The following is a 13496-nucleotide window of genomic DNA, read 5'->3' as shown; positions in this document are numbered from 1 at the left end:
AATGTTGGTTGATCGATTGATTATAGGGGTGAATATGTAGCCTAATTTTGTAACTACCATAGTTCTCTAACTTTATTGATACTTTCTAATATGTACATAATATCCACTAAATAAATTATATATGTATATATATACATATACATACATTATATATATTTACATAACAAAATGCAGCTTTAAGAGGTCTGAGAAAAATATAATGCCCATTAAAACAAAGCAAGATCTTATTTTGAATTATATAAGATCATATATTCTTGAAAAATCAAAATCTAATTATATATAAGAATCTGTATATCTGTAAGAAGGAACAACTAATCAATTAACTCCTAAAGCTATCTTCTTAAATCTCTCTTCTCTCTCATAAACAAATGCCTAGAAAAAAAATTAAAAAGCTATTTGTACTCATCTACCTCATACTCATATCTTACTGCCTCAAAATTGTCCCTACTACCCAACTGAAAGAGCAAATAGGTGGTGCAATGGATAGAGTGATGGCCCTGGAGTCAAGAAAACTCAGCTTTCTGAGATCAAATCTGGCTTCAGACACTGACTAGCTGTGTGACCCTAGGCAAGTCATTTAACCTTCTTTGCCTCAGTTTTGTCTTTTGTAACATGAACTAGAGAAGGAAAGGGCAAAACATTCCAGTATCTTCACCAAGAAAACCCCAAATGGGGTGATGAAGAGTTGGACTGAAGTGACTGAACAACAACATTCAACTGAAACTGCTCTCGGATTACCGGTAAGGATAGACGGAGAAAAGAACACTTGCTTTGGAGTCAGTCCCTCAGTTCAAATCTCACCTTTGGAATAGTAAATATTGTTTAGATGACCATGGACAAGTCATTTAACCTTTATGAGCCCTTTTTTTCATCTATTCTGTAGCAGCAGATGGCCTCTGAGGTCTACTGTAGCTCTATGATCTTCTACAAATACCTTGTCCTTGGCAATTTTTGACACTGAATACTGTCTCCTCCTGAATCTCAGTGATGCTGCTTTGTCTGTTTTTGGTTCTCCTTCTACCCATTCATCTCCATCTAAATGTTGAGGGATATGCTAAGGCAGAGTCTATGGCACCCTCCAGTTCTCTCTGCACTTTTTCCCTTGGTAATCTTATTATCTTCCATGAATTCGCCTATCATCTCTATGCCATTAATTCCTTAATCTACATATGCAGCCCTAATCTATCTCCAGAGCTCAAATTCACTTCTATAGTCTAATCTTTACTAGATGACCTATAACATCACTTATAACTCTAGATCTATTATCTTACCATAAGCTCTTCATCTAGTTGTTCCAAAGTCATCTCAGTTTCTACATGTCCAAAGCAGAACTCATTATCTTTCTTTAAAATAGATCCCTTTTCCAATTTTCCTATTACAGTCAAGAGCATCATTATCATCATTCCAAACATATATGCAATAAAGGAGTTATCACCCCTTCCAATCAATTGTTTAGTTTATTCAAACTCTTCAAGAGCTCTCATCATGCATTTCCCTCCTCTTATTTTTTCCCCACTCAGCTCTAAAACACTAGTTCAAGCACTCATCATCTTTAGCCTGGACTATTGCATTAGCCGTCTAACTAGTCTCACTTTTTCAGCTTGTAGGCTCTCCACACAGCTGCTGAATTTGACATTTCTTTAGGAATATCACCTGCAGAAATCAGGAGAAGCTCCTTGAAAGAAGTAACCCTTGACCTAAGCTTTGATAGAAACTAAGGACTCTGACGTGCAAGGGTCTGACCATGGAGCTAATAATACTGAGGAATCTCCAATGTTTCTTTATTGCCACTAGGATAAAATACATATTCGTCTTTTTAGGGTTTAAAGTCTCTCACATTTCACTGCAGTGCATTTTTCCAGCTTATGACTTCCCATCAGGCATTTTACCTAAAAAAGGACTATCTAGATTGACGGCAAGTAGTGAAGGGCATCAAATTTAATCAGTGGGATTTATATTTTAGCCTAGAAGCAATAGGAAACCATTAGAGCTGATTGACGTGTGGTAGTGACACGGTCAGATCTGCATTTATGGGAAATGACTTTTGCAGCAGTAGGTAGCATAGATTGCAGTAGAGAGAGACTTATGGCAAGGAGAGCAACAAGGAGGTGTTGTAATAATTTAGCAAACAGGTGATAGGTGCCTGAATTAAGGGGAGAGAGTAGATAGAAAGGAAGGTGTGCAAGAGATAAGGAGGTAAAGACAGCAACTTGTGTCTACTGAATATGTGGGGTGATAAGTGTGAGGAATGAGGAAAAATCTGAGGTTATAAACCTAGAAAACTAAAAGGACAGTGGTGGTTCCAACATATACAGAATTGGTTTGAGGAAAATACAATGAGTTCAATTTTGGACATAGGGAGTTTGAGATATGCCTATAATGCCTAGTTTGAAATATCCAATGGATAATTGAAGATGTGGGACACTGAACCTTGGGGAAGAGTGGGGTAGATGTGTGTATGCACACACACACACACACACACACACACATACATATATAAATATATATATATATACACACACATACATGTACTGATGCCTATATATTCACACATACATGCATATATACATATATGTCTTTTTGCATACTGTTTCTATCTTTATATACATACATATATGCATATGTCTGCATATGTCTTCTACATAGGGTTAATAATTAAGCTTAAATAATTGAGATGAACACAAAAGATAAAATAGATCATTCTGATTACATGAATTGAACACACAATATTAATGCATTTAGTATAAGCAGAAAAGTGTTCAAATGGGGAAAACAGCCTTCATGTCAAATTTCTCGGATAAAGCTTCATTTCTATGAAATGTAGACAATTAATATAGCTTATTTATCAGTATACATACATGTGAAAAAGCCATTTCACAATATATAAGTGGTCAAAGTATATGGATACACAGTTAAAAAATAATTACAAAGCATTAAGACAAATTAAAATAATAATAATCCTGAGGTTTCTCCCAACAATAAGAAAATTCTCAAAGATGACAAAAAATGTTAAAAGACTAATTGGATGGGTTGTGGAAAGATAGGGACACTTTTGCATTGTTGGTGGAATTGTGAATTACTATAGCCAACTTGGAAATCAGTTTGGAATTATTTAAATAAAGTGGCTAAACTATCCCTAAATTTTTACCTAGAAAATACATTGCTAGGTATGTACCCCAAATAGGTCATTGATAAAAAAGAAAGCTACTAAATCAAATACAATATTTGTAGCTGAACTTTTTATGGTAAAAAAGGAAATGGGGGGAAGTAGATGCTCAGTGACTTGAGGAATGACTAAAGATTTACAGTAAATTAATGTAATGAAATAGTACTATGGAGTAAGAAACAATTACTATGATGAATCTAAACAAGTGTGGAAAGACTTACTTAAAGTGATGGAAATAGAAGTAAAAAGAGCCAAGCTACACATGATACCAATAACAAAATGCAAAAAATGCAAAAAAACCCCCATAAAACAATAATGAATATTGCAAAGTTTACAAAGAACGATTATGATCCCAAGGAAGAAATATGAGATAACATTTCCTTTGCAGGGGTGGGGATAGGGGAAGGGGACCACAGGTGTGGAATGCTGCATAAATTGTCAGATTCTTTAGAGCAGGTATCTTTGGATAGAATGCCAGGCCTGGAGTCAGGAACACCTGAGTTCAAATCTGCCCTCAGATAAGTAGTAGCTATGTGACCCCGGGCAAATAACTTAACCTCAGTTTCCTCTTATGTTAAAAAAGGACTAATAATGGCATCTGCATCCCCCAGTTGCTGTGGATACTAAACAAGATAATATTGTTTTTGTTTTGGCAGGGCAATTGGGGTTAAGTGACTTACCCAAGGTCACACAGCTAGTGCATGTGTCAAGTGTCTGAGGTCTAATTTGAACTCAGGTCCTCCTGACTCCAGGGCTGGTGCTCTATTCACTGCGCCCCCTAGCTGCCCCCAATGAGATAATAATTGTAAAGTTTTTGGCACAGTACCTGGTGCATAGTATATGCTATATAAATATTAGCAATTATTTTGTATTCTTGATTTTCTTCTTCCTTTTAAAAAATACTATTCTTGGTTATGATGGATGGCTCAGAGGGAATAAGGGGAAAGATACAAGGAGAAATTTAGGTAATATAAAAACAAAAGATACAAACTTATTTTAAAAAGAGACTTATACACTGAATTATTAAATATATAAAAAAGAAAATGTACACATAACAGATTTCCAGTTTCATGGAAAATCCACTTTCTTTGTTGTACAATATTGGTGGTAATACCCAATTTCTTTTGTATTTGCTAAGTTCAGAATAAAAAAAAAAAGTAAGAGGTGAATTTCTTAGCTGGCAGAAGAGAGCCCAGGAGTTCTGGGAGCTTGAGAAGAAAATAATCTTGAATAACTTTTCTAAAATTTGAGCTAGAGAATCATTTAGAGAGTAATAGGAGGATTGCTGCAATGAAGGTCCAGGTAGAATTAGCTAATGTGACTTTAAGATGAATTCAATCAGCATAGTGGTAAGACTTGAGAATAGAGGAAAAAGGTACACCAAGGCACTCAGTTCCTTGACAAAAAAGGGAAACTGGTCTGTGGGCCTATGTACAATATTCAACTTGGTTTGGATTGGGTAGAAAATTTTGCTTGAGTGGATTTGAAAGGAGAAGTGGCAGTGTGATAGAGTCAGAGTCTTGAAGTAGCAACAAGAAATCAGGGATAGTCTGACTCACACTTCAGAGTTGTAACCATTTATTTAGTGTTGGCTGCATCCAAGGCCTTAAGGTTACAAAAAAAATCCCTGGCTTCAGGAAACTGACATTCTACTGAGGGAATGCAATAGGTTCACAATTAAACAAACATGAAGTGTTCAGAAATAAGAAATACAAAGTAAATGCTTAAAGGGCTAAAAAACTGTGAATGCTCTTTGACCCAGCAATACCACTTCTAGGTCTGTGTTCCAAAAAGATCATAAAAATGGGAAAAAGATCCACATGTACAAAAATATTTGTCGCAGTTCTTTTTGTTGTGGCAAAGAATTGGAAATTGAGTTGATGCCCATCAATTGGGGAATGGCTGTACAAGTTGTGGTATATGAGTAGAATGGAATACTATTGTGCTATAAGAATTGATGAGCAGGCAGACTTCAGTAAAACCTGGAAAGACATAAATGAACTGATGCTGAGTGAAATGAGCTGAACCAGGAGAACATTGTAGGCAGTAACAGCCACATTGTGTGATGACTGACTCTTCTCAACAATGCAAGGATCTAAGACAACTCCAAAAGACTCACTAGGGAAAATGTTATCCATATCCAGAGAAAGATCTTTGGAGTCTGAATGCAAATGGAAGCAAACTATTTGCCCTCTTTTTCTTTTAATGTTTTGTGTCTTCTTTTCCATGGTTTCTTCTATTAGTTCTAATTGTTCTTTACATCATGACTAATGTGAAAACATGTTTAATATGAATGTATAAGGAGAGCCTATATCAGACTGTATGTCATCTTGAGGAGGGGGGAGGAGAATGAGGGGGAGAAAATTTAAACCTCAAAATCTTAAAGAAGTGAATGTTGAAACTTAAAAATAATTAATTAATTTCTTTAAAAAAAGAAATAGAAGTAATTTTAAGGGAGAAACAGAAAGGCAGTGAATATGTTAATAATTGATAGGATGGGGGGGAGTCTACTTTGGGAGGTAGCTCCTGACCTGTGGAGGAAGCTAGGATTTGATAAGGGGCATTGATAATGCAGTTTATTTGAAACATGAAGGATACATGTGTGAAGGCAAAGTCATGTTCCAATATGTGAATTTCAGTGAAAACATTTATGACCATGAATAATCGTATAGAAGTTATTTAATCTCTCTGACCCTTGGTTATCTCATTTGTAAAGGAGATAATAATACCTAATAGTAACTCTAACAGTAATTAATAATAACTCTAATAGTACCTAATACCTGATAATGGGGTAGCTAGGTGGTGCACTGGATACTGGGCTGAGCCTAAAGTGAGGAAGACTCATCTTCATTAGTTCAAATCTGGCCTCAATTGGCAGTGAATTTGGCACTACTTATTCCTGTGTAGGAGTCTTTCAACATGGGAAAGTGGAGATCATTGCTAGTGACCAAGGAAACAGGACCACCCCAAGCTATGTCACTTTCACTGCCACAGAACATTTAATTGATGATGCTGCCAAGAATCAAGCTGCAACGAACCCCAGTTTTTGATGCCAAAGATCTGATTGGTTGCAGATTTGATGATGCAGTTGTACAGTCAAACATGAAGCATTGGCCTTTTGTGGTGATGAATGACACAGGCGGGCCTAAGATTCAAGTGGAGCACAAAAGGGAGACCAAAAGTTTCTATCTGAAAGAAATATCTTCTATGATCTTGACCAAGATGAAAGAAATTGCTGAAGCTTACCTTGGGAAAACTGTCACAAATGCTGGGGTCACAGTACCAGCCAATTTCAATGATTCCCAATGTCAGGCCACTAAAGATGCTGGAACCATCACTGGTCTCAATGTGCACCGAATCATCAGTAAGCCAACTGTTGCTGCTACTGCTTATGGCTTGGACAAAAGGGTGGGTGCTGAGAGAAATATGTTGATCTTTGACCTTGGAGGTGGCACTTTCGATATCTCTATTCTTACCATTGAAGATGGCTTCTTTGTGGTCAAGTCCACAGTTGGGGACACCCACTTGGGTGGGGAGGACTTTGACAACTGAATGGTCAACCATTTCATTGCCAAGTTCAAGCAAAAGCACAAGAAGGATATCAGTGAGAACAAGAGGGTTGTTCGCTGTCTTCGTACCACTTGTGAACATGCAAAGCATACCCTCTCTTTTACCCAGGCCAGTATTGAAATTGACTCCTTCTATGAAAGCATTGACTTACATACATCAATCACCCAAGCCCATTTCGAACAGCTGAATGCTGATCTCTTCCATGGTACACTGGATGGACCCTGTGGAAATCTTAAGAGATGCCAAGCTAGATAAATCACAGATTCGCAACATCGTCCTGGTGGGTGCTTCCACTTGTATCCCCAAAATCCAGAAGCTTCTGTAAGACTTCTTCAATGGCAAGGAGTTCAACAAGAGTATCAATCCTGAGGAGGCTATTGCTTATGGTTCAGCTGTCCAAGCTGCCATTTTGTCTGGAGATAAATCTGAGAATGTGAAGGACTTGCTGCTGTTGGATGTCACTCCTTTTTCACTTGAATTGAAACTGCTGGTGGAGTTATGACTGTTCTGATTAAATGTAATACCACCATCCCCACCAAGCAGAAACAGACCTTTTACCCCCTATTTGGACAACCAGTGCTTATTTAGGTTTATGAAGCTGAGAGAGCAATGACCTGCCTGGCAAATTTGAGCTCACAGGAATTTCCCCAGCACGTAGGGGTGTTCCTCAGATTGCAGTAACGTTTGACATTGATTCAAATGGCATTCTCAACATTTCTGCTGTGGATAAGAGCACAGGCAAGGAGAACAAGATCACCATCAACAATAATAATGTCTGAGCAAAGAAGACATTGAGCGCATGGTCCAGCAGGCTAAGAAGTACAAGGCTGAGGATGAAAGCAGAGAGACAAGGTATATTCCAAGAATTCTCTTGAATTTTATACTCTCAACATGAAGGCCACTGTAGAGGATGAAAAGTTGCAAGGCAAAACTGGTGATGAAAACAAAGTGTAATGAAATAATCAACTGGCTGGATAAGAAGCAGACTGCTGAGAAGGAAGAAGCTGAGCATCAGCAGAAAGAACTGGAGAAGGTATGCAACCGCATCGTTACCGTACAGCTTAGTGGCACAGTGGCTAGAACAATGGACCTGGAATCAGAATTTCAACCTCAAACAGGGGCCATGCCAGGAGGCATGCCTGGTGGGTCCCCAGGGGGTGAAGCAGTCCCATCTGGAGGTGCTTCTTCTGGACCCACCACTGAAAAGTCAACTAAACACATCAGAAGAAAGATCATTCCACACAGCTTTCCATAAATGAAGGACTCAAATGTGTAACCATTTAAAAGTAACATTTAATCTGGGCATTCTGAATACTTGAATTCGTGCAGAGGGAAAGAAGTGAACAACATTGTACTTTATCAGTACTATAAACAAGTAGAAATGCAATTCTTGTCCTGGAGAATAACATCTATTTAAAATTCGCACCAGAAAAAAAGAAACAAGAAAAAAGCTACTTTTTAAAATCAGATCAATGATTGCTGCCCTGTATCTTATTGATGAGCAGCTAGGTGGTGCAGTGGATAGAGCACTTGCCCTGGAGTCAGGAAGACACACCTTCCGGAGTTCAAATCTGGTCTCAGCCAGCTACTAGTTGTGTGACCCTAGGCAAGTCACTTAACAGTGTTTGCCTCAGTTTCCTTATCTTTAAAATGAACCAGAGAAGGAAATGGCAAACCTCTCTGCTATCTCTGTGTAGCAGCATTCTGCTAGCCGCTACTGTGGGTGTGTAAGATCAGTAACACCAGCATACAGAAGGGCTGCTAACACAGGTTCGTTGATCTGCTTTTCCAAGGAAAGCAACTTTAAGGGGTCAACAATCTCAGTTTAATCAAACATACATATATCATTCACTTAGTTCTGGGGGAAAAGATCAGCCCCCTGAACTTCAGAGCAAATACAAACAGAAATTACAAACATCAACAGACAGACCTTGTCTGACCCATATCACAATTCATAGTTACCAGAGAAGCACCAATATCTGTTTGGGTTATCAAAGCCGGGAGGCAGTTACAATGGCTTGCCCAAAGTCTCAACACTCCTTCCATGAGTGAGCCCCAAAAGTCAAACACCAAGCTCCCCTCAATTATATTGTTTGGAGCCCTGAGGGCTCTGACCTCACCCAGGCTGGGTGTGTGAAAGTTCCCCATCCCCAGTATCACATCATATACAAATCAATGACTCCTGATTGCCTCAGTGCTGAGAAATATTCCAAAACAAAGACAGCAAAGGGTTTCCCACCAATTCAAACAAAGGGGAGACTTGATAGTCTTAGCATCCCAAAAGGGAAGAAGGGGGGGAGGGGGAAGTCTGATTGCCTTAACACTCTGCCAAAAAAAAAAAACCCAGACGGGATCATGAAGAGTCAGACACATAACTGAAAACTACTGAACAACAAAATTTTCCTGACCACAAACACTAAAGAGGAAGCAAATTTCACATGGTTTTTTTTTTTTTGGCTAGATTATCCTTCATCTTAAAATTTATTTTTCTTTCTTTATGCTCAAATTTTTGTAGTTGGAAGTGACGAAAGTGAAAATCTTAAAATAGATTGTCTTTTTTTTTCAGTTTATGTCCCCCATGGGCTAGCTCAGCAGTATACAAACAATAGGTGCTTATATACTTGAAGAATGTCACACATTTGACTGAAAAGCATAGACACTACAAAATTTCACTAGGTCTGTTGTTTGATAACTAAAAAAAAGCATCTGATTCAGTTGAGAAAAATGTTGCCTTAAAGACTCTCTTAACAAAGTATCTTCCATGAATATGTTATCATCATACAATATATCATCATCATTTAATAGACCTAAAAATGGAAATAGTAGCAAGCTGTGATTACTAATACTAAACATGTCATGAAAAAGGACAATGTGCTTCTGTCATAGCGGAAGTCCAACACAATCCAAATGGAAGAGGTAAATTCTCCGGAGGAAAAGATCCTCCAGATACTTCAATTTGAAAATGACATTGTGGCTGACTATACCTATGAGTGGGAAGAATGATTTGTGAACACTTCACAGGGTAAGAATATAGGGGCTACTCTATTCTCATATTTCTGGAATGGGGAAAGTCTGAGGGAGTAGGAGAGACTTGGAATTTAACCTTGTAGTGACCCTGAAAAGTAAGGGCCTGAAGCTGTAGGTGTGCCCTTCCCCCTCTCTCAGATGCTAGCACCAAATCAGGAGATAATGGACTACCTGTGAGCTGTTTGTTCTCTGCTCCAGGAAGGTCTCCCTTCCCCTCTCCTCATTTCTTCTCCTAGACTTTTGGATGCCACCCCTGGCAGTTGAGTTCTAGATAGGGAAAGCCTGAATGGACCGGCTCTACCTGGTCTCTTAGTTCTCTGTCTAGTTTTTCGCACCTAGATTGTAAGCCAGCTTCCCAGCCAATGGTGTGAAAGGATAGAGGTGGGTGGGGATCTTTTCATTAAGAGTATAATTAGGGCAGCACTTCCTTTTTACTTTGCCTTCTCCACTAGTTTTCCTAGTGGAGGCATGCCCAAATCTTGCAAGGTTTGTAAAATAAATTTGCTTTGCTTCTCCTAAAGCTGTCTCTCCTATTATTTGAATTTTTTCATCCCATACACCAAGCTCTGGGAAACTACAGAGCTTTTGTAATGAGACTCACAATCAATGAAGAATTCACTCTGATAATTGGCTGCTAGGTGGCACAGTGGCTAGAACAATGGACCTGGAATCAGAATTTCAACCTCAAACACTTCCTCTCTGTGTGACCCTGGGCAAGTCACCTACCCTCCACGTGCTTCTGTTTTCTCCTCTGTGAAGTTCTCCTCTCCCAGGTTGTTGTGAGGAGTAAATGAGTTAATAATTATAAGGCATTTAGCACAGTGCCCAACATATGCTAAGTACTATGTAAATGTTATTATTTTTATTATTGTTGATGTTATAATTTTACCAGAAATAAAGAGGAGGAAGAAAGCACTGAATTTAGGAAATTGTTCGAGTATTTCAATTGCCCTCAATTACCCTTTCTTGGAAGTTTTCCAGCATGAGTTGGGTGATCACTTTTAGGGAATGAAGAACATGGGTTAGATTAGATAGCTGCTAAGATATCTTCTAGCTTCCAAATTCTATAATTCTGGGAGCACCCACATCTTTGTGGCCACAGATTCATTGATGTGCTGAGCATCCAAATGCATTTTATCATTAAAACTATTAAAGCCTACATAGGTGAAATGATGCCCGGAGTCACAGCATTAGTTAGTAACAAAACTAGCTGTCTTGTTCCCTTTCAGGTTGTAAAGGCTACAAAGAAAGTATACAGACTCATTACCAATCCTCTCCCACCATTCCTCCATCCCCCATTAACTCCCTAGAGTGTCCCACCTCCCTCTTGTTTTCTGCACCTTCTCACTTGCCTTGGATATACCCTGCTCATAAGGAAGAAAAATCAGAATCTACCAACACCATCCATCAGGAAAAAAAAATTAAAAAACGACAGACAGAGCTTTGTCTGGAAACTGTTTTCACTGGCATGCCTTGTATCACTGTGCATTGTCTCAGATCAGGGATAAACGGAGGGGTTCCTTTTCAGAGCAGGGCATGGGGGAGTTTCCAGTCAAAGAATAATGACAGGAAGTTTATACAGGTTTCTGAAAACACTACTACAAGCAGCTCTCTTTAAGAAAGAGGCTAATGTGTTTTGTCATATTGAAAAACACCTGTATTTTTAAGATTCCCAGTGATGAACCATATCCATGATTTGAGAATCTTTCCACTATACAGTTCTACAAAGGTGTTGATGACATATATTCTTTAGTTGAACTTAGAGTCTTCTTTGGTATCTTCAGTTTATTACTTTTGTTTGTTTGCTTACTACATATTATCTACGAGCAAGCAAATATTTCATGATATAGACTTACAGGTGATGTTTCTGGATTACTTAACCTTTCCCCTGAACCTCCCTCCCCCACCCCAGTTTTCTGTAGAAGACAATTAACAAATATGTTCTGCTATAATTGCATGATGTTCTGTTTACCATGAAGTGTTTAAACAGGTGAGATGTCGCAAGACAGTAGGACAAAATGTTCTGTGCCTGGATAATATTTTCTGTGGGTGGATCCATTACAGATAACAGTCACATCGTGCGTAATGTTACTAAGTTTATTTTCATTAATATTGACATTTTAAGTAAACTTAGTTCTGATGAAAGGTACTTGATTAACCTAGTTGGAAACCAAGCTGCATTGTTATCCATCTATATGCTAATAGCAATGTTCCCAAGATACAGGCTAGTTTAGAGTCACTCAGCTTTCCTCAATATGATTTGCCTCAACGGGCTGGAGTAACATGGGGACTTCTTTTAATTTCTGACATTTTGACTTAATGGCCTCTACAGAAAAAAGACATAATCCATGTTTTCTGGTGCTCTATAAAGAAAAGAAAGGCATTAAACCAAAAAGCAAATAAACAATACACACAATTTATAACTTTACTTATTTCCAAAAGGGATTTAAATATGACTATGTATGTATGGATGTATGTATGGATGAGTGTATGTGTATATGTGTATACACAACTGTGTGCATATGTGTGTGTGTGTGTGTGTGTGTGTGTGTGTGTGCTTATGCTACATACATCCCCCTCTCACCTTAGATTTTTGGGGAAGGAGTGAGTGAAACCATCAGTGGATTAAAGGGTTTGGTTGACTGTGGTCCAAGGGAAGAATGAGAGACCAATAGCTGTAGGGACCACTAATAATTTTCTGTGTGTCATCTAGATGTTTTTAGGAAATCACTTGAACAAAAAGATGTCAAACTGGGCTTTAAAATAATTTGTAATAAACCAGAGAAGGACTTTTCTTCTTAGGAGTTCAGTGGAAACAAATAAGATGATGAACCTTAAACTTAATTTATTCATGTTCTGGACTGTGCCTGACTCAGGTCAGTAACTTAATAGTTTAAGTATAATATTGGTATAAAAAGAGATATTTATAGGGCATTAAGCAGTCACCAAAAGGAAAGTTACTTAGCAATAGCAGAGGAAGCATATTCAACATGAATATCTATCAATGACACCTTAAGTTAATGCATTTGATTGAAGCTTCTCTCCACTGGGTTGCCATAACGGTCTGCCAATCAAACGTCAAAAAGGGGTTAGAGCTCTTCACGTCTGTTTTGTAATCAGGAAACTGGGGTGTGGTATTAACAACTTTGTCTTTGGTTTCTGAGCAAATCATGTCTTAAGGAAAGCTTCAGTACCTTTTAAGTAAAAATTACCCTTATTTGTTTCCATAGGGGAGGGAGCTCCCAACACAACTCAACACAAAGAAATGATTACTTTTCAAAAATATTACTTCATATTTACCCTAAGTCTAACGACGAGTTTGAACTCTACATAAGTGACCACTCTTCCTTCAAAAACAGCAGCTCCATTTTCCTGAGCATCTCAGGCAGTGCACTTTCAGAAAACAAGGTTTCTTCTCTTTCCTCTTCCACTAGGCAGATTAATAGAATGGATCAGTTTATTTTCTCTCTCCTCTGTCTAACTCCAGAAACTTTCAATTCAGCAGCCTCAACCCAATAAATGTTTTTTTTCCTCTACCTTCTCTCCTTTTTCTGTCCTCCCTTCTTTTCCCTCTATAACCCACTTAGCTCCCTCTTTTCTTTTATCACCAGTTCTCTACACCTTCCTGTTCCACACCCCTCTCTCTCTAACACCTCTTCCCTTCACTCTCTCCATGCCATCATCAGTACCCTCATCCAGCTCCCTCTGGCAGTTGTCTGCCCTCTGCTCTAAG

At 38.4% G+C, this 13496-nt stretch overlaps 1 protein-coding gene and 1 pseudogene across 1 annotated transcript in view; one reads left to right on the top strand and one right to left on the bottom strand.

Moving 5' to 3' along the window:
• The window catches only part of LOC118845979, a 37729-nt pseudogene extending 29738 nt beyond the window's left edge, over positions 1-7991 (top strand).
• Positions 1-13496, bottom strand: part of MYO16 (myosin XVI) — a 675300-nt gene that overhangs the window by 345243 nt on the left and 316561 nt on the right. The gene's annotated exons all lie outside the window — the stretch shown is intronic.

This window comes from Trichosurus vulpecula, chromosome 4 (genome assembly GCF_011100635.1).
Source record: "Trichosurus vulpecula isolate mTriVul1 chromosome 4, mTriVul1.pri, whole genome shotgun sequence".
Lineage (NCBI taxonomy): Eukaryota > Metazoa > Chordata > Mammalia > Diprotodontia > Phalangeridae > Trichosurus > Trichosurus vulpecula.
This window is presented reverse-complemented; position numbering and strand designations above follow the sequence as displayed.